The following is a 21,349-nucleotide window of genomic DNA, read 5'->3' on the forward strand; positions in this document are numbered from 1 at the left end:
ACTCCTAGAAGTCATCAAAAAATACAGTAATGTTTCAGGATATAAAATCAATGTCCACAAGTCAGTAGCCTTTGTGTACACAATAACAGTCAAGATGAGAAGCTAATTAAGGACACAACTCCCTTCACCACAGTCTCAAAGAAAATGAAATACCTAGGAATATACCTAATGAAGGAGGTGAAGGACCTCTATAAAGAAAACAATGAAATCCTCAGAAAGGAAATAGCAGAGGATATTAACAAATGGAAGAACATACCATGCTCATGGATGGGAAGAATCAACATTGTTAAAATGTCTATACTTCCCAAAGCAATCTACCTATTCAATGTCATTCCTATCAAAATACCAACATCGTACTTTCAAGATTTGGAAAAAATGATTCTGCATTTTGTATGGAACCGGAAAAAACCCCGTATAGCTAAGGCAGTTCTTTGTAACAAAACTAAAGCTGGGGCATCAGCATACCAGATTTTAGTCTGTACTACAAAGCCATAGTGCTCAAGACAGCATGGTACTGGCACAAAAACAGAGACATAGACACTTGGAATCGAATTGAAAACCAAGAAATGAAACTAACATCTTACAACCACCTAATTTTCGATAAACCAAACAAGAACATACCTTGGGGGAAAGACTCCCTATTCAATAAATGGTGTTGGGAGAACTGGATGTCTACATGTAAAAGACTGAAACTGGACCCACACCTTTCCCCACTCACAAAAATTGATTCAAGATGGATAAAGGACTTAAATTTAAGACATGAAACAATAAAAATCCTCCAAGAAAGCATAGGAAAAACACTGGAAGATATTGGCTTGGGGAAAGACTTCATGAAGAAGACTGCCATCGCAATTGCAACAACAACAAAAATAAACAAATGGGACTTCATTAAACTGAAAAGCTTCTGTACAGCTAAGGAGACAATAACCAAAGCAAAGAGACAACCTACACAATGGGAAAGGATATTTGCATATTTTCAATCAGACAAAGGCTTGATAACTAGGATCTATAGAGAACTCAAATTAATCCACATGAAAAAAGCCAACAATCCCATATATCAATGGGCAAGAGACATGAATAGAACCTTCTCTAAAGATGACAGACGAATGGCTAACAAACACATGAAAAAATGTTCATCATCTCTATATATTAGAGAAATGCAAATCAAAACAACCCTGAGATATCATCTAACCCCAGTGAGAATGGCCCACATCACAAAATCTCAAAACTGCAGATGCTGGCGTGGATGTGGAGAGAAGGGAACACTTTTACACTGCTGGTGGGACCGCAAACTAGTATAACCTTTCTGGAAGGAAGTATGGAGAAACCTCAAAGCACTCAAGCTAGACCTCCCATTTGATCCTGCAATCCCATTACTGGGCATCTACCCAGAAGGAAAAAAATCCTTTTATCATAAGGACACTTGCACTAGACTGTTTATTGCAGCTCAATTTACAATCGCCAAAATGTGGAAACAGCCTAAATGCCCACCAACCCAGGAATGGATTAACAAGCTGTGGTATATGTATACCATGGAATACTATTCAGCCATTAAAAAAAATGGAGACTTTACATCCTTCATATTAACCTGGATGGAAGTGGAAGACATTATTCTTAGTAAAGCATCACAAGAATGGAGAAGGATGAATCCTATGTACTCAATTTTGATATGAGGACAATTAATGACAATTAAGGTTATGAGGGGGAAGCAGAAAGAGGGACAGAGGGAGGGGGTGGGGCCTTGGTGTGTGTCACACTTTATGGGGGCAAGACATGATTGCAAGAGGGACCTTACCTAGCATTTGCAATCAGTGTAACCTGGCTTATTGTACCCTCAATGAATCCCCAACAATAAAAGAAAAAGAAAAAAAAAAGTTCTTCAGTGTTTTTGTTTTTATTTTTGGGGGGTTTTGGTTTTGTGTGTGTGTGTAGGAATAATACAGTCCTGATAAGCAAGAGATAATTATAAAATAAGAGTTATTTATAATTGGCATGGTAGCTCACACCTATAATCTTAGCACTTTAGGAGGCCAAGGCAGGTGGATCACCTGAGCTCAAGCATTTGACACCAGCCTGAGAAAGAACAAGACCCCTTCTCTACCAAAAAGAGGAAAACTAGCCAGGCACTGTAGGAGGTACCTGTAGTCCCACCTACTGGGAAGGCTGAGAAGAGAGAATCATTTGACCCAAGAATTTGAGGTTGCTGTGATCTACAACTCAACTCAATTCCAGGGTAATAGAGAGAGACACTGTCTCAAAAAAATATATCAGAGTGATTTTCTAAGAAGAGAGAATTTAATATATGTTCAGGAATACTGTAACTCCCCAATAACATAGTATACGTAATAAATGTACAGAGTAGATACCTTTAACTATATTAAAGATGAGAAATTAGAGCATATAGAAATTAAACTATTTATCACAGTTCAGATAAAAACAAAATGTTGAAGTTAAATAACTTATACTGGGGGGAGACTCTTAAGTGTTCTTATAACAGTTACTGACTATACTTATGCAGTATCTTATTTGAAACATTTATTGAATCAAAAACTATAAAGCAGAAGACATATGCCATTTATTTGAGGTGTCCTAAGATTTCTGAACCAAATATTAATATCAACTGCTCACTCTCACATTTTGAATAGAATGTTGAAGACAAAAAATTATTTTGAGGCAGTTTCATTCTATTGCTGAGACTAAAGTGCCATCACCATCAGCCTAACTCACAGCAAACTTAATTCCTAATTAATTCCCAAGTAATCCTCTTGCCTCAGCCCCTCAAGTAGCTGTGACTACATGCAATCACCACAATGGTTGGTCATTATTAATTTTTTTAGTACTGAAAGGATTCAACTCTTGTTCAGGCTTGTCTTATATTCCTGCACTCAAATGACGATCCACCTCATTCTCCAAGAGTGGTAGGACTATAGAAGTGAGCCACCATGCCTAGATTTAAGAAAAAAAATAAAAATTCAGAGATCCTCAAAACTACACAAATATTTTTAGGTCCTCAAAAGCAATCAAACAGCAGTCAGATTTTGCAGTCCTGCATAAGCCATAAAGTTCTTTGTTCTCACTATAAACTAGAGGGAACATCACTAAAAACTAAACTCCTTCTAAAAATTAAAAAGAGGCTTGGCGCATATTGCTCAGTGCTTAGGATGATGGCCACATACAACCCAGTCAGGGCCTGCCAAACAGTGACACCTATTTAAAAAAAAAAAAAAAAAAATAGCCGGGCATTGTGGTAGGTGCCTGTAGTCCCAGCTACTTTGGAGGCTGAGGCAAAAGAATCGCTTGAGCCCAAGAGTTTGAGGTTGCTGTGACCTGTGACACTAAAGCACTGTAGTGAGGGTGACTAAGTGAGACTCTATCTCAAAAAAAATATAAAATTAAAAAGAAAGGGTCAGGCACCTATAATCCTAGCACTCTGGGAGGGCAAGACAGGTGGATTGTTTGAGCTCACTGGTAGGCGTCTAATCTGAGCAAGAACAAAATCAGGACTTTTAAAAAAAATAATAGTCAGGAGGGGCCTGTGGCTCGAGGAGTAGGGCACTGGCCCCATATACTGAAGGTGGCGGCTTTAAACCTGGCCCTGGCCAAAACCTGCAAAAAAAACAATAAAAGAAGTTGGCCATTGTGGCAGGAATCTGTAGTCCCAGCTACTTGGGAAGCTGCGGCACAAGGATTGGGTCAGCCCATGAGTTCGAGGTTGCTATGAGCTAAGACACAATGTAACCAGGGTGGAAAAGTGAAACTCTCTCTCTCAAAAAAAAAAAAAAAAAAAATTTAAAAAGAAGAATAGGGTGAGGCATGGTGGCTAACACCATGTAAATTTAGCACTCTGAGAGGCCAAGGTGCTTGAGTTTGGAAGTTTGAAACTAGCCTGAGCAAAAGAAAAACTTTGATTCTACTAAAAAACAGAAAAACATTAGTCAGGCGTTATGGAGAAACCTGTAGTCTCAGCTACTTGAGAGGCAGAAACTGAAAAATCACTTGAACCACAATGATTAACATTGCTCTGTGCTAGGCTGATGCCATGGCATGTGAGCTGAAGGCAACACAGTGAGACTTTGTCTCAATGAGAAAATAAACGTAAGAAATGAAAAGCAGAACAGAGGTGCCCTTATGTAAGAACAAGAGAAATAAACCCAGGCTTCTCAGAAATCATTTCCAATGAAGCTGAGACTCCTTAATCACATTGTATTATTTGGTTTTCTTCTTGAACTTTGGATGTTCCACCAGTGTTTTCTGCTCCATTCACTCCAACCTACCTGGGTGCTTGACTACTGTCTGGTGTGTCTTCACCTTCCAGAGTTCTTTGCTTTGCTCCAGACAGGTGATGAGGTCTGGCTTAGAGACAGCAAGCCCTGTTTTATTAGAAAAAAATGACATGACACTTTTTGGGCTTCTCCGATTACCAATCTAGTACCTTTCTAAAGTAGAGAATACAACATTTTAGAGATCCTAAAAGAGTAACCTAAAAGTAGAAGTTTTGGCGGCACCCGTAACTCAGTGTGGAGGGCATAGGCCACATACATGGAGGCAGGGGGGTTTGAACCAAGGCCTGGCCCTGCTAAACAACAATAGCAACTGCAACAGTAAAATAGCTGGACATCGTGGAAAGGGTGCTGCCTGTAGTCCCAGCTACTTGAGAAGCTAAGGCAAGAGAATTGCTTAAGCCCAAGAGTTTGAGGTTGCTGTGAGCTGTGACACCATGACACTCTGCCAGGGGTTACATAATGAGACTCTGTCTCAAAAAAAAAAAAAAAGAAGTTTCTAACAGAAACTTTGGAATATTTAGAAAGCATTGAAAGGGGTAAAGCCTTTAGCTCAGTGAGTTGCATGCCAGGCACATACACCAAGGCAGGCAGTTTGAAACCTGGTCCAGGCCAGCTAAAACAATAATGACAACTGCAACAACAAAAAAAATCCAGGCTTTGTGGCATGCACCTGTAGTCCCAGCTACTTGGGAAGCTGAGGCAAGAGAATCGCTTAAGCCCAAGAGTTTCAGGTTGCTGTGAGCTGTGACACCATGACACACTGCTGAGGGCAAAATGGTGAGACTTGTCTCAAAAAAAAAAAAAAAATCATTTAAAATGCTTCACTACCCAGTACTACTGAAATAGAACTTGGTGCTAGAAACTAGACTTAAAGGTATGGGCACAATTCTAAGCCTCTAAATTTTTGAAGTTACCATCCATGTAGTGAAGGACATATAACAGCTCAAGAAAGGCTAAGATTAGTGCCAAGATAAACATCTGAAGTCTTTTCATTTCTATACCAAGAACTTAAGTTTTCCTTAGAAACAACAATCTGAAACTAACATTCCACAAAACTCATCTACAAAGAAGCAATATGAAATGCTTAGTGTACAGTAGGAACTGTGTATATAAGTTATCCTCACCAAGGAAGACCAGGTTTTGGTAGGTCTCTAACATGACATCCTGATACAAATTCTGCTGAGCAGGGTCCAGGCAGTCCCACTCATCCATAGAAAATTCTATTAGACACATCTCTGAATGTCAACAGTTCCTGAAAAAAAAAAAAGAAAGAAAAAGATTGAATTTCATTTTTACATAAATGAGTGGTTGAGAACTTCTTTTGACTTAATGACTGAATGGTATTATGTAATAAGTACAGCAGAGAGAGATTCCCTCATGTGCTCTCTAACACTGAGGAAAGTGGATGGGATAATTTCCAGAACCCCAGTGTAGATACTGTGCTTTTTAGGTTACAGTGCAAAAATAAGGCCACCAATATAGGCATGTATATTTCTGTGCCTTACTTACATCATACACTATAAGCTGTGCATATTTCTTTCTTTCTTTTTTTTGAGACAGAATCTCACTATGTTGCCCTCAATAGAGTGCCATGTCATCACAGCTCACAACAACCTTAAACTCTTGGACTCAAGAGATTCTCTTGACTCAGCCACCCTTGTAGCTGGGACAACAGGTGCCCCCCCCCACACACACACACAATGCCTATTTTTTGTTGTTGTTTGTTTAGCAGGCTCAGGCCGGATTCCAACCCACCATCCACAGTGCATGTGGCTGGCGCACTAACTACTGAACAACGGGTGCTGAGCCTGTGCATATTTTCTTTTTTTTTTTTTTTGCATATTTCTTAAATAAAAATATCATGGGGATCTAAATGGTAGTCCTAAGATTTTAACATGTGCAAGAATGAACTGGAGACCTTGTGCAAATGCAGATTTTTATTCAGAAGATATTCGGTGAAGCTTGATTTTTGAATTTCCAACAAGCTCAGCAGAGATGCCAACGTTTCTGTCCATGATAATATTTTGTCACGTTAGACTGGATTTAAGCCAGGTGAATTTTGACCCAGTAAACAAGAGGTACAGGCTTTATTTTCCAAGCAAGGTATTAAAGAGAATCTAAGAAGGGGTTAAGCGACAGCTTGAGGCTCTGTCTCTAAAATAAATAAATAAATAACAGTTTCCTCTTTAGCATCCCAGAAAACAACGCTTTTCTAATTATTTTGTTTTTCAAACTTTGAGGTACTTCAGGCAGTTAATGCCATCTGCTGTAAAAGTGCATGTGCTTCATCTCATTTTACACAGCACCAATGGAGCTTCTGGATTGAAAATGAACAGTACATAGTCCACTTCTCCAGTAATAGCCAATGACCCAACCACAACTACACTGGGTAATTTGGGGGATCCATGTATTTCCATTTAAAATAAGCACAAAGGGAACAACTGCAGAATTACAGAACATAATTTTTAAAAAGCATAAATTTGTGATGAAATTTTTACAGGGTATATGGGAATCTTTTTTTTTTTTGTAGAAACAGAGTCTCACTTTATGGCCCTCGGTAGAGTGCCATGGCCTCACACAGCTCACAGCAACCTCCAACTCCTGGGCTTAAGCTATTCTCTTGCCTCAGCCTCCCGAGTAGCTGGGACTACAGGCGCCCACCACAACGCCTGGCTATTTTTTTTTTGCAGTTTGGCTGGAGCTGGGTTTGAACCCGCCACCCTCGGTATATGGGGCCGGCACCTTACCGACTGAGCCACAGGCACCGCCCTGGTATATGGGAATCTTGATAGAAAGAAGAGAAGACTCTGCTATATAGGAAGGGGAGAAGGATTTCTCAGAGCCTCTTGACTATTACAAGAAAAGGGGAAAAGAGTATTTGAAACAAGCTCATTAGGCAGGAACATCACAAGTAGAGAAGTTAAGGTTTCCAACTTCTAAACACGTGATATTGGCCCTGCCCAGTGGCTTACACCTGTGATCCTAAGCACTCTGGGAGGCTGAGGCAGGTGGATTTCTTGAGCTCATGAGTTCAAGACCAGCCTGAGCAAAAGGGAGACCCCCCCACCTCTACTAAAAATAGAAAAACTAAGGCTTGAGCCTGAGTTGGAGATTGCTGTGAGCTATGACGCCGTGGCACTGTACTCAGGCTGATAGCTTAAGACTCTGTCTCAGAAAAAACAAAAACAAAAGCAAAAAATGCATATGATATTGCAGGAGAAAAAGCAGTCACAGCCCTGTCTTAGGACACATTTAGCTGAGAAGCAACCATTTCTTTCTTTCCCTGCCTACCCTTGATTTCCTTTTCAGGTGGGACTACCCAGCTATATATTCCACCTGTATCTTCATAATATGGCTTTAAAGGCATCAGCACAACCCCTTCACCTGCTCCCACCACATCCACAGGCAGAGAAACCTTAAAGCAAAAGAAATATATATATATCTACTCTTTCCTGTTCTTTATCACAGGAGACAGTCAGGAACAAGGAGCTTCCACATAAAGACCAAAGGGTGAGTTTCATATTTCTTGCCCTCAGTTGCCCTCTCTTGCTAGCAATTTCAGCTATGGCAATGGAATGTTGGTGGTGCTGTCCTATCCCCATGAAGCGCAAGCAGGGCAGGCCCTGTGACCTCCCTTGGGGAAAAAGGGTCAACACATTTTGAAACTCTCATGCTTGACACTGACCTAACCTTAGCATCACCTGGGGATATTTAATTAAAACCATGTGGATGACACAACCCAGACTAATACAATCTGTGGGAAGGTGGAATCACAGATGATGCATTTCTTCAAATGGGCTATGGAATTGCACCTGGACGCCTGGGCTGAGAACCGCTTAGCTAAGCATTGGCTCCCAGGCTTTAATACACACACAAGGCATTTGGTATCCTGGGCCCATGTAAGTATATGATCCTGCAAGAGCAGCTATTACTCTATCATGAGGCCAATAGTCAGGTTTTTTTACAATGGCTATTTATGTCCTTGTTTAAGAATTTCAGGAACATGTTTTTCAGCCATTAACCATAGAACCAAGATTGCAGAATTCCCCATGAAGGAAAATGCTGAGCACTTAACCTCCATTTCTGTTGTGACCCAGGTGATGTCAGCGAGACTGTCAGATGTCAAGAAACCACTGCAACAAGCCAGGGGGACCTACACATAGAAAGCTCCTGCACATAGTTTCCCAAGTTCCTTTCCCCTTTCGGTCAGCTGAGGAACATGAGGTCTTTCCAACATTAGCCAACCTCATGTTGGTCTTGAATAAACTGCTTTTTCTTCCAACAATTCTTGTATGTTGAGTTTGACTTCAGGTATGATTAGTAAATCTGGGGTTTACCTAAGATTTTGCAAGTTTTAAGTAGGTATATGAAGTAGTTTCTTTAACAATTTTATATATTGCTTGTGTTACTTCTCCTAGACTATAGTAACACTCAGCTAGAGGAAGCAAACACAGCACAGAGTCCCTTCTGCTCAACAGTTTTATTTATTTATCTTTTGAGATAGTCTCACTATGTAACCCTCGGCAGAGTGCTGTGGCCATCATAGCTGACAACAACCTTAAACTCTTGGGCTTAAGCGGTCTTCTTGTCTCAGCCTCCTGAGTAGCTGGGACTATAGCCGCCCAGCACAATGCCTGGCTACATTTCTTAGAGGAGGGTCTCGCTCTTCTGAGACTGGTCTCGTATTCCTGACCTCAAGCAATCTACCATGTTTGGCCTCCCAGAGTGTGAGGATTACAGGGGTGAGCCACCACACATGGCTGAAGCCTTTGTTTCTTTAAGACTTTTTTTTTCTGTGTATCCTCTATAATTATAAATTACTAATGGTAAGAGGTTGGTCTGTACAGTGAAATAATACAAAAAATTAGAAGGGAGGAGGAAAGGGGATTGATGTGCACTCAGCAAAGGGGCGTAGTGTAAGGGTACATGGCACAACTGTTCGGCGAGGGGCACACCCACAACAGACACTTGACCACAGAAACACAATGGAACCTAATCATTTGTACCCTCATGCTAAAGGTTTATTCTGAGCCAAATTTGAGGAGCATGACCTGAAGCCACACCCAAGAAACCTGAGGCAAATGGACTGGAGGTGGTGGGGTTACAGTTTGGTTTTACATATTGTGGGGAGACAAGGATTACAGGTAAGGTCATAAATCAATACTTGAAAAACATACCTTGGTTTCAGCCCCAAATGGTGAAACATTCTGAAGGGGGAACTTACAGTTTGTAGTTGGGTTTAATGATTCCTATAGGTGGAAAGCCTATATATGCCTTTGCTTGAGCCATGCTAGAAAGGCCAGTAAAAAAATTTTTTTAGAACTTGCTGTGAGAGACGGGGATAGTACCTCATTATGATCTTTGACCTAGTCATGAAGGCAGTAAATGCCTGGGAGACAAAGGGGGCAGTGGTTGAAGGGGGCAGTGGCCTGCATACAGGCAACTGTATATCTTGGTGAGATGTGCAGTTTGTTCTCTGAACATGGATTGCTGCCTCCAGATAGCTGAGTAAGAGGTTAAGTATTCAAACAACCTCCTCCCCTGCAGCTTTTATCTTTGTTTAAAGTGAAGTATTTTTAGGGCATGGTGTTAATTAAAAGTTTAAAAAGTAATTTTGAAATGAGGTAATGGAATGTGTATCAGTTAATCAGTAGATTATTAGGCACCGGGCTCAGTTGAGCTTGGTCATGAGACCGATTTTGTGAAATGAAGTCATTGATTATCGATTTATAGTGTGTATGTGCAGAAATGGGTATAAAAGGTGGTGGAAAATACAGTCACCACTTGCCATGAGAGTGCAGTGGCCCCCTTTATTTTAAAGACTATTTCATTGCAGGACTCATTTCTCTGAATCACCATTCACTTGAGAAACATTCACGCAACAATTCCTTAGCTGACAATTGACTGAAACAGGTAAGCTCTGTCTAAAAGATTTCAAATTGTATTTAAAACCAGCACATTGTACCCCATAAATGCATTAGTGTACACAGCTATGATTTAATTAAAAAAAAAAAAAAGACTAGGAGTCAGTGAAAAGGAATGCTTCTGACACCTGGTAAATTAATGAAAGACAAAAGGCCTGACAGACACAATTGGTTTATTATGTATATTGAGGACCTGTGATCTTGCATAGCCTTAGGCCTGTTAATGAGTCATATAGGACTTCAAGGAGGGGGGGAACGATGAGGCAAATATTTTCTCCTAGCTTCTTGGCTAGCAACTCAGTTTTAGGAATCCTCTAGGCCAAGAGGATGTCCAGAAAGTCAGTCACTGACCAGAGAGCCTTCAGAGTTACTTTAGTTCACAGTAAAAAATAAAACACCTGAATGAATACTTCCAATGTTTCAATTTTCTTTCTTTTTGAGAAAGAGTCTCACTGTGTTGCCCAGGCATGCTTGGCACCCATCCTCACAGAAAACTCAAACTCTTAGGAACATGAGATTTTTTTTACCTCAGTCTCCTAAGCAGCTGTGACTACAATGTCCACTACAAGGCCCAACTAGTATTTTTATTTTTAGATGGATTGGCACTCTTTCTCAGGATTGTCTGCAACTACTGAGCTCAACCAATCAACTTATCTAAGAGTGCTAGGATTGCAGGAGTGAACCACGACACAGGTTAGGATTCAAAATATTAAATCATCATTATCGATTCTCAAAATATATTATTTTAACTCAGCTTCTCAATAAGACTTTCCATACTTCGTCAGCTTATGCTGGGCTCTGTGGCTCACTCATGTATTCCTAGAACTCTATGAAGTCAAGGTGGGTGATTCCCTTGAGCTCAGGAATTCAAGACCAGCCAGAGTAAGAACAAGACACAGTCTCCAGTAAAAACAGAAAAACTAGCCAGGCATTGTGCACATGTCCGTAGTCCTAGCTACTCTGAAGGCTAAGGCCAGAGGATGACTCAAGACCAAAACTTTGAAGTTGCTGTGAGCTAGGATGCCAGAGTACTCTTCCCAAGGAAACACGGGGAGATTCTGACTCAAAAAAAAAAAAAAAAAAAACCCTCAGCCTGGCTTCCTTCTCTGGCCAATGGCATCCCCACCCCCTGTGCATTTCTGGTTGGGAAACCAACCAGGAACCCAACAAACCAAAAGGAAATGAAATTCTTTCTTTTTACATTTCCTTGGCTCCTTTATCTTTTAGAATTTGTCCTGTAAGCCTAAATGGCCCAGGTGGAAGGAAGCAGCAGGAACAATCAGATCAAAGGATTGGAAACACGTGGAAAATATCTGCATTCAAAACTACACAGTGTTCACATTCACAATACCTTGTGAGTTCAGCTGCAATCATCTCCTCGCCCCCCACTAAATTCTGAACCCACCACACCTCACCCTGGCCATTCTTCCTTTCATTCTCTGAGATGCCCAACTGTCTCCCTACTTTCTCTCCTCTCATCTTCTCTTCACTCACTACTTGTTCTCATTTGTTTTTCTCACATCATCCCCCATTTTCTTCCCTCTAATAGCAAATCAATGAGCACTTTTATATTCTAATCTTTCCCTAGAGAGATTTTCCCATTCCATGTGCAGGACCAACTGAACAACTGAGGTTTTTCACACTTCTCACTAATGCAGGGTTTCTCAACCTTCCTAATACCCATGTTGTTACACATTGAACAAAGGGGTCACAACCTACAGGTTGAGAACAGCTGCACTAATGCAAAGGCCAAGGGAAACCCTTCCCTTTCATTCTTTGACACAATGGCATATTCAAGATAGAAAGGCATACAAAAAAATCATTAATGTGGGGAAATCACTGAGAGATTAGGCCAACCTCCCCTTGGGGTACAGAAGCTTAAAGACTCTTTTTCATAAAGAAGAGATGGGGATAAACACCATTCCCATGAAGGCCAAAAAGTGATTAGAAAATGAATGGACCAGTGGGAAATAAACTATTTTGCAAAGGATCTTTTAGGAATCTGAATGAACTTGAGAGACAGAAACTTGGTTGAGGAAAAAAAATCATCCTCCAAGAATGACTGGATTTTTCAACTGCACTGGGTAAAGTGGTAACAGGAAAGCAATAGAAGGCAACTGTTTTTCTCTTATTAAGAAGCTTTATTTGTTGCATAAGGACATTTTAGAGAGTTCATCCCTACTCTTGTGGGTGAGGGAAGCAATCAATACTAAGTTATAAGGACCTCAATATTCAGGCTTATTTCAGAAAAGCTTTTCCATTTTTAAAAACACTCAGCACGCCTAAGCTACAATTGGTGGAAGAATCATTTGCTGCACCCCAACATCAACTTAGCATGACACAAAACTTAGGCTTAACCAAGCACAAACTGCTAATTCTCAGGTTACAAAACCAGGAAAGAGTCACCTGAAAAGTTCAAATAAGGTGAAGGAATAACCATACCCAGTCAGTTCTTGAATTTGGTTTGGTTCCTTATGAACCTTATGCGCCTTCCCTTCAATCACCCTTCCCCTCCAACCTGGAGCCCCCGAATTACAACTCATGGCTGAGGGTCCTGCTATTCATGAACTGCTGTTTGTTCAAAAAATTAAACTTTTTAACCTTTTAACATTACCTCAGTTTATTTTAATGAAGACTGGAGGGATTGGGGTTCCCACTGGCCACAGCCCTTCCCCTCAACAGGTCCCATACACCCAGTTGAAATTCTACCCTGAAGATCCTTCCATTGTCACCACATTGGAGGGATGTGGTCCTGCAGGCAAACAGCTGCTCAGAGATTGCTCTGGGACGTGGTCGAGGTAACCACTCAAGGAAGGAGCAGGATGCCCATGGTCCCAGCTGCCTGCCCAACAGCAACCTTAGCCAAGAGAGTTCCCAGAGGTGCCAGTGGCACACTACTGTTTTAAGATTTCAAAGCTAAAGTGACACGGCCCCTGGTCTGGCCACAGCCACTTTTGTCTTCAACCAGACAGCTCCCACTCTCAGGACACCTAGTCCAACATACTCACCATTTCTCTGTTTCCAGGGTGTCACTCCGACTTCCTTACAGGTCTCCCAGGACCTGAGGTCACAAGGTGAGAGAAGCTGCAGCAGAGACACCTGGGTCCTCCGGGAGATGCCACAATGAAGAAAGACCACAGCTTGGTGCCCAGAGCAAGAGGAAAACCCTGCCCCAGATCCTGGATCCACCTCTACTTTCAGACGGTGCAACTGATTGGATAATTGTTGATGCAGATTGGATAGGGCCGCAGATCCCACCCCTCTGGCTTTGAGTGACAAGAGATGCAATAAGACAAGCAGCTGAATGAGACCAGAATCCCAACAGTTTTTTGGCTGGAGTTTATTGTGTTTTGGGTTTTTTTTTTTTTGTTTAGAACAAGGACCATAATATTTTTCATCTAGATATTCCAGGACCACCTACTTACCACAGAGTAGCTGTTTAACAAATGTGAACTGAATGAATGAAAATATATTTACTGAGTGTTTACGTTGTCCTAGGCTTGGGAACCTATTAATAAGAGTTAGACCCTGCTTTCGAGGCATTGTCTTTTTCTTTTATCTTGTTTTTCTTTCCTTTTTTTTCTTTTGAGACAATCTCACTTTGTGAAAAGTGGGAGTGCCATGACATCTTAACTCACAGCAACCTCAAGCTCTTGGGCTCAAGCCATCCTATTGCCTCAGTCTCCCAAGTAGCCAGGACTACAGGCGCCCGCCACAATGCCTGGCTGTTTTCAGAGGCCAGACAAAAGGTCTCCTTCTGGCTCAGGCTGGCCTCAAACCGGTGAGCTCAGGCAATCCACCTGCTTCGGCCTCCCATGTGCTAGGATTACAGGTGTGAGTCACCACGCCTGGCCTCAGGCATTTTCAATATACATCATCATATCTTGATGAAAACATGCACAGGAATAATTTAATAACTAGATAGATGAATGGTTTGGGGTGTTACAAGCAAATGCTGTGGCTGTTCTGAGGAGGATTAAATTCCTGCCAGTCTCTGGTGAGGGGATTGGCAATCCCAGAAAGCTTCATGCAGGAGGTGGCATTTACACTGCAAAATGATGGGCAAAATGTGGTGGTGGTATATGGTACACCTCCTGGCTAAGGGCTGCACTACTACTTGGACTTTATCTAACAGAGGCTATAGTTCCTTTTAATGCAGGCCACGTGTCTGCTCTGGAAGGCAGTTCTGCCTGGAGGATATTTGGTATTTAGCCCTGAAAATGAATTAGATCCTTTCATAAATCTTACTTATATATGGATATATATGTATATGTATATATACACATATGTATACATACAGAGTAAATATGTGTTTTTCAGAAATGGAAACAACATACTAACAATTATTTGAAGTTTGAGATTCTTTTTTATTTACTGGACTCTGGTCTTTTGAGGAGGCTGCCTGACCTTCAAGAGGGAGGCAGTCCTCTAAGGCAGCATGTCCAGTAGAAATAAAAAGTGAGGGGTGGCCTGTGGCTCAAAGAGGTAGGGCTCCAGCCCTGTATGCCGGAGGTGGTGAGTTGCTGGGAGCCAAAACATGTCACAAGAATGCCCCTTGCTATCTTGATTTTAGGAGCAAACTATTCTCAGGAATTCAACCGTAAACAGCAACGGTACTTTCCCCTTACATATCTCCTCAAAAATGCACACCCCGCCTTAGGCTCCTTCTCCTAGTAATTTTCCAGAAACTAGCCCCCTCCCCGCCCTGTTAGAAATAGCCCTTAGTTACTTCCTCATTTGAATGCTTATAAGCCCAGCTGAAAAAATAAAGTCTTCGGAGCTTGATCAGACTCTTGACTTGCTCTCATTCTTTCGTGTCTCTTCTTCCCTCATTCGACTGACCCTTTGTTTCCCAGGTCCCCGTTGAATTCCCCGCGGGCGGGGGCAGTGAGTTCAAGCCCAGCCCCCACCAAAAACTGCAAAAAGTGGGCCACGTGTGTCACTTCAAATTTTCTAATAGCTTCATGAAAGAAAAGAAAAATAATTAGGTTAACTTGATTGTTATGTTTTATTTAACACAATATATCCAAAATATTGTTTTGCTATTTGATTAGGAAAATGATATTAAGGAATTACTTTGTTCACTTCTATATCTTTGAAATTCATTCTATGTGTTTAATGTAGAGCAGAGCTCTAGTCAGAACAGCATGTGGCCAGTTTCTGCTACATTGAAGTGCAGCTCTGAGGGCTCTGACTCCACTAACCTTAGAGAAGTGACACCTGAACACACTTTTTTGTCAGAAATAAGGGGTCCTTTCATTCTTTTTCCCATCTCTTTTCAGACCAAGGGTGGGAGGCATAGTGCCCAAAGAGGGAGCAGGGGTTTTCAAGCATGAACTTCCACTGGTAGACACACACTTGTACACACTGCTTTGTGGGGACCCATCTCCCTGCCAGAAATCATACACTGAACAAAAATTAATGGGGCCACTAGAGGGAAGAACCCCAGTAGTTTGGTTATGTAACTCTGCAAATACACTGGAAGGGTAGGATATACACTTAATTCACTTGACCACAGTGACTAGACAGGCCAGGCTGGTGCAAGATCTAGGTTTCTGAGAAGTACCTGAACTTAAATAAGTACATTCACAACCTCAAGGGATTAGCAACTCCCAACTAATTAACCCAACCTACCAGGTCTTGAGTCTTCAAAATGAACACTGGTTTTCCTGCTGTGGCTTGCACCAAGCAGCAGACACTTTGGGGTTGAACAGGGTAACCAGAGACTTGGAGCCAGAAGTGGCAACTAAGGCTGGGCTGGCCCTGCACCTGTGCAGGACTCAGCACCCGGGTGTGGGTCTGGCACATCACAGGGCTCCTTCTACTTTAACTTCTAGAAGACACCCTGCTCTAACTCACAGACTGTTAGGAAAATATAATAGTGTGATCAAGGAGAGAATGACATTTCTCAGTACCACGCACATAGACAATCCTGCACAAATACTTTTGGAAATGTCACTGTCCACACTTGGAGGGACATTTAGAGTGTTCTCTTCCCAATTGTAATGCCAAACTGTCTGCTACTCATTCACCTACAATTGTCACACTCAGATCTGGTGACAAATCTCAAAATTGAGTATTATAATCTGCAAGAAAAATTTTTAATGAAAAGGGGATAATGAGCAGTATGTTACACATTTTTATTAAAACATTTCATTTTCTTTATTCAAGTATTATGATAAACACATTTGCACAATAGTAGAAATATTTATATAATGAAACCCATCACAAGTACTACCAGTCAGGATACTTCCAAACGTTTCATTATCTCATCTTTACATGGAAAAACCAACTTCACTCACCCTAGTCACATAAAGTAAATATAACAAATCACATTATTTCTTCTTTTTTCTTTTCTTTCTTTTTTTTTTTTTTTGACAGTCTCACCATGTCATACCTGGTGGAGTGCCCTGGTGTCACAGCTCACAGCAACCTCAAACTCTTGGGCTTAAGCAATTCTCTTGCCTCAGCCTCCCAAGTAGCTGGGACCATAGGCACCCACCACAACGCCCGGCTATTATTGTTGTTGTAGTCGTTATGGGGTTTGAGCCTGCCAGCCCCGGTGTATGTGGCCAGTGCTCTGGCCCCTGAGCTACAGGCGTTAAGCCACACGTTATTTCATTTGTAGGTATTTCACTAACTACATCTAGGAATTTCTCAAAATCTTATGGAAAACATTGCTATCATACCTAACAAAAGTAAATAATTTCCTTTTTTATAGACAGAGATTTACTCTGTCACCCTGGGTAGAATGCTGTGGTGTCATAGCTCACAGGAACCTCAAACTCTTGGCCTCAGGCTATCCTCCTACCTCACCCTCTCTAGTATCCATGACTATAGGTGTTCATTACTACGCCCGGTGAGTTTTTCTATTTTTAGTAGAGACAGGGTGTCTGTCTTGCTGAAGCTAGTCTTGAAAGTCTAAGGTCAGCTGATCTACCAGTCTCAGACTCCAGAGTGTGAGGATTACAGACACAAGCCACTGTTTCACCTCTAATAATTTCTTTATGAGAAATTAAAACATGTTTATATTAATTTTTGTGATGAAAATTCTAAGCTTCTACAACAACCATAAAAGTTACATGCAATAGCTACAGATGTAATAAATATCTATACAGTTATCAATTTATTTTTTTTTATTTTTTTAATTTTTTTTATTAAATCATAACTGTATACAATGATATGATTATGGGGCATCATACACTCACTTCATAAACCATTTGACACATTTTTATCACAGTGGTTAACATAGCCTTTCCGGCGTTATCTCAGTTACTGTGCCAAAACATTTACATTCTACATTTACCAAGTTTCGCAAATACCCCTATAATATGCACCACAGGTGTGATCCCACCGATTCCCCTCCCTCTACCCACCCCCCCTTTCCCACTTCCCCCTATTGTTAAGTTGTAGCTGGGTTATAGCTTTCATGTGAGAGTCCCAAATTAGTTTCATAGTAGGGCTGTGTACATTGGGTATTTTTTCTTCCATTCTTGGGATACTTTACTAAGAAGAATATGTTCCAGCTCCATCCATGTAAACATGAAAGAGGTAAAGTCTCCATCTTTCTTTAAGGCTGCATAGTATTCCATGGTATACATATACCACAATTTATTAATCCATTCGTGGATCGATGGACACTTGGGCTTTTTCCATGACTTAGCTATTATGAATTGGGCTGCAATAAACATTCTGGTACAAATATCTTTGTTATGTTGTGATTTTTGGTCTTCTGGGTATATGCCCAGCAGAGGAATTACAGGATTGAATGGCAGATCTATTTTTCGATCTCTGAGTATTCTCCATATATCTTTCCAAAAGGAATGTATTAATTTGCATTCCCACCAGCAGTGCAGAAGTGTTCCCTTTTCTCCGCATCCACGCCAGCATCTCTGGTCTTGAGATTTTGTGATATAAATTGATAACTGTATAGATATTTATTACATCTGTAGCTATTGTATGTAAAGTTGTTTCTCTCCTTCCTGATCTATTGTATTTATTGCCCACTCATCCATTGATAGATTACTTCATCTGCTTCTCTTCTTCTTCACTCTGTCTGGTCATCTTTCCCCTCTTCTGACTTCCCTATATAGAGTGTACTCATTTTCTCTACATATACAGAACATTTATTTCCCTCCATCTTTGCAAGTCACCATCGAGAGTCAAATCAACTTGTTCCTTGAAGGCATGCTGTTCACTTTTCTTACCTATTTCAGAACTGCATTTTTGTTGAACACATAAAAAAAAAACAAAGGAATTTGCATTTCCAATGTTTTTCAGACGTGGAGGCTAGACCCAAGAGCAAATATTCAGCTTCAATGCAAGATTTTTCCAAAGAAGAGTCATGCCAGGTTGCATTTATAGTCAGACTGACAAAGAAGAGTATGACTCCAACTTTGAAACAGCTGTTGAATGTAAAAATTGGTTAGAGAATCAGCAAGGAAATCAGGAAAGACATTTGAGGGAAATGCTTGCTCATGTGAATTCACTCCCTGAAGAAGGAGATCATAAGCATGATGTGTACTGGAAGAACTTTAGTCAGAAATCTGTCCTTGTGACTGACCCCAGAACTCCCAAAGGATCCTGGGCCTTTCATTCACTTGAAAACAGATTGAAACAGAAATCAAACTTAATAAAAATGCAGAGGAATTATAAAGAGAAAAAGCCTCATAAATGTAATGATTGTGGTGAACTCTTCACCTACCATTCAGTGCTCATTTGACACCAGAGAGTCCATACTAGAGAGAAACCATATACCTGTGATGAATGTGGGAAATCTTTTAGCCACAGAGCTAATTTAACTAAACATCAGAGAACTCATACTAGAATTCTCTTTGAGTGCAGTGAATGCAAGAAAACCTTCACAGAAAGCTCATCCCTTGCAATACATAAGTGAATTCACATTGGAGAGAGACCTTATGAATGCAATGAGTGTGGGAAGGGTTTTAACCGAAGTACACATCTTGTGCAGCATCAGTTGATTAATACTGGAGTGAAGCCTTATGAATGTAAAGAATGTGATAAAGCTTTCATTCATTCCTCAGCACTCATTAAACATCAAAGAACTCATACTGGAGAGAAACCCTATAAATGTCAAGAATGTGGAAAAGCCTTTAGCCATTGCTCATCCCTAACTAAGCATCAGAGAATTCATACTGGAGAAAAGCCATATGAATGTAGCAAATGTGGAAAAACTTTCAGTCAGAGTACACATCTTGTTCAGTATCAGAGAATTCATACTGGAGAAAAACCCTGTAAGTGTAATGAATGTGGGAAAACCTTTAGTCGGAGTTCAAATTTTGCTAAGCATCAAAAAATTCATATTGGAAAGAGGCCCTATAAATATAATGAATGTGAAAAAGCCTTCATTCATTCATCAGCTCTCATTCAACATCAGAGAACTCATACTGGAGAGAAGACCTTTAGATGTAATCAGTGTGGGAAAAGCTTTAAGTGCAGGTCATCCCTCATCAGACATCAAAGAATTCATGCTGAAGAGCAACCCTAAAAAAGGTTACTGAATGTGAAGAAATGTAAGTTGGTTTTATCAGTAAATACCTGAGGTTTTGGTGGAAGATCCATATTACAGACTTGTGGGTCTGTTCTCTACATCTAATTTTATTTGCATAAGATTTGAGCCTTTGACTTCCTTTTTCTATTAATTTAATAATTATCAAAACTTTAAGCCAGAGATTCCCAAATTTTAATCAACAACTTCTCAAATAGGTATTCACAGAAATTCAAGAAATCCTTTTGTGTGTGTATCAGTATAAACATTGTGAAATCTAATTTTCCCCTCTTTTGGTCATGTCAGAGCTTTGTTGCAGCCTCTCACTTGGTAAGGGAATTCTTATATGGTAGGTTAGCCTTAGGGTTTATGTAATAATCAGGAAGACACAACAGTTTTATTTGTTACTCTTTGAATCCTGGTAGTGATCTAGATATTCAGATGGTGCTATTCCTCTAGTCCTTTTATATTAATTTTTAAAACTAAAGGATTAAGAGTTGAATGCTGTTTGGGATTCCCTTCCTCTCTGAAAACTGCTGTCTAATGTGATGAACATAGCTATTTATATTTACAGAACATTCTAAGTTGTGTTCATATGAATTATGTTGGTGATAGATGTATCTAATTGTCATCCCTCTTCTGTGAAGACCTTTCATTTTCCATTTCCCTGGGAGTAACCCTGATGTAGAAAATGTGTCAAGATCTTGACTATTTTGTTAATCAAATTTCTGTTTCTTTTTATTCTTGACATTAAATGGACCCTTAGTTTTCTATAAAAAAAAAAAAAGTTACATGAGCTACCTTTTGCATTACATAAAAACAATATTTAGCCTAGAAATTTAAAGTCACAAAATTGAAGATATTTATTGGAGATAAAAGTTCCTAGACCTTGATTATTTATAAAAATATCATAGGTACACACAGATACTCCAAAACACTTTATTCTGAAAAAGCAAGATAGAAAAAAATATATAGAATTGAAAATAATGCATATGGGTGGCGCCTGTGGCTCAGTGAGTAGGGTGCCAGCCCCATATACTAAGGGTGGCGGGTTCAAAACCAGCCTCGGCCAAACTGCAACAAAAAAATAGCTGGGCGTTGTGGCGGGTGCCTGCAGTCCCAGCTACTTGGGAGGCTGAGGCAAGAGAATCGCCTAAGCCCGAGAGTTGGAGGTTGCTGTGAGCTGTGATGCCATGGCACTCTACCGAGAGCAATCAAGTGAGACTGTCTCTACAAAAAAAAAAAGAAAAAGAAAATAATGCATATAACATAATAATAATAATTTGGCTCATTTCTCAGAAAAAGAGGTGGAGAATGTAATGTCTAAGTAAAGTTTTAGCTCTATTGGACAGACAATAAAAAAATATAAAAAGGGTATCTGAGGCTGGGCAGGGTGACTCACACCTGTAATCCTGGCACTTGGGTGGCTGAGGCAGGTGGATTGCCTGAGTTCATAAGATCGAGACCAGACTAAGCCATAGCAAGACTCAGTTCCTAGAAAAATATCCAGGTGTTGTGGCTGGCACATGTAGTTCCAGGTGCTCAGGAGGCTGAAGCAAGAGCATTGTTTTATCCCAGGAATTTGAGGTTGGTGTGAGCTGTTATGCCAAGGCACTCTATCAAGGGTGTCAAAG

General features: G+C 40.5%; 1 pseudogene; it reads left to right on the forward strand.

Moving 5' to 3' along the window:
- Positions 1-12,951: 12,951 nt before the first annotated feature.
- LOC128572556 (zinc finger protein 286A-like) lies at positions 12,952-20,462 on the forward strand (annotated as a pseudogene).
- The last annotated feature ends 887 nt before the right edge of the window (positions 20,463-21,349 follow it).

The sequence above is a fragment of the Nycticebus coucang genome, chromosome 20 (assembly GCF_027406575.1).
Source record: "Nycticebus coucang isolate mNycCou1 chromosome 20, mNycCou1.pri, whole genome shotgun sequence".
NCBI classification, from domain to species: Eukaryota; Metazoa; Chordata; class Mammalia; order Primates; family Lorisidae; genus Nycticebus; species Nycticebus coucang.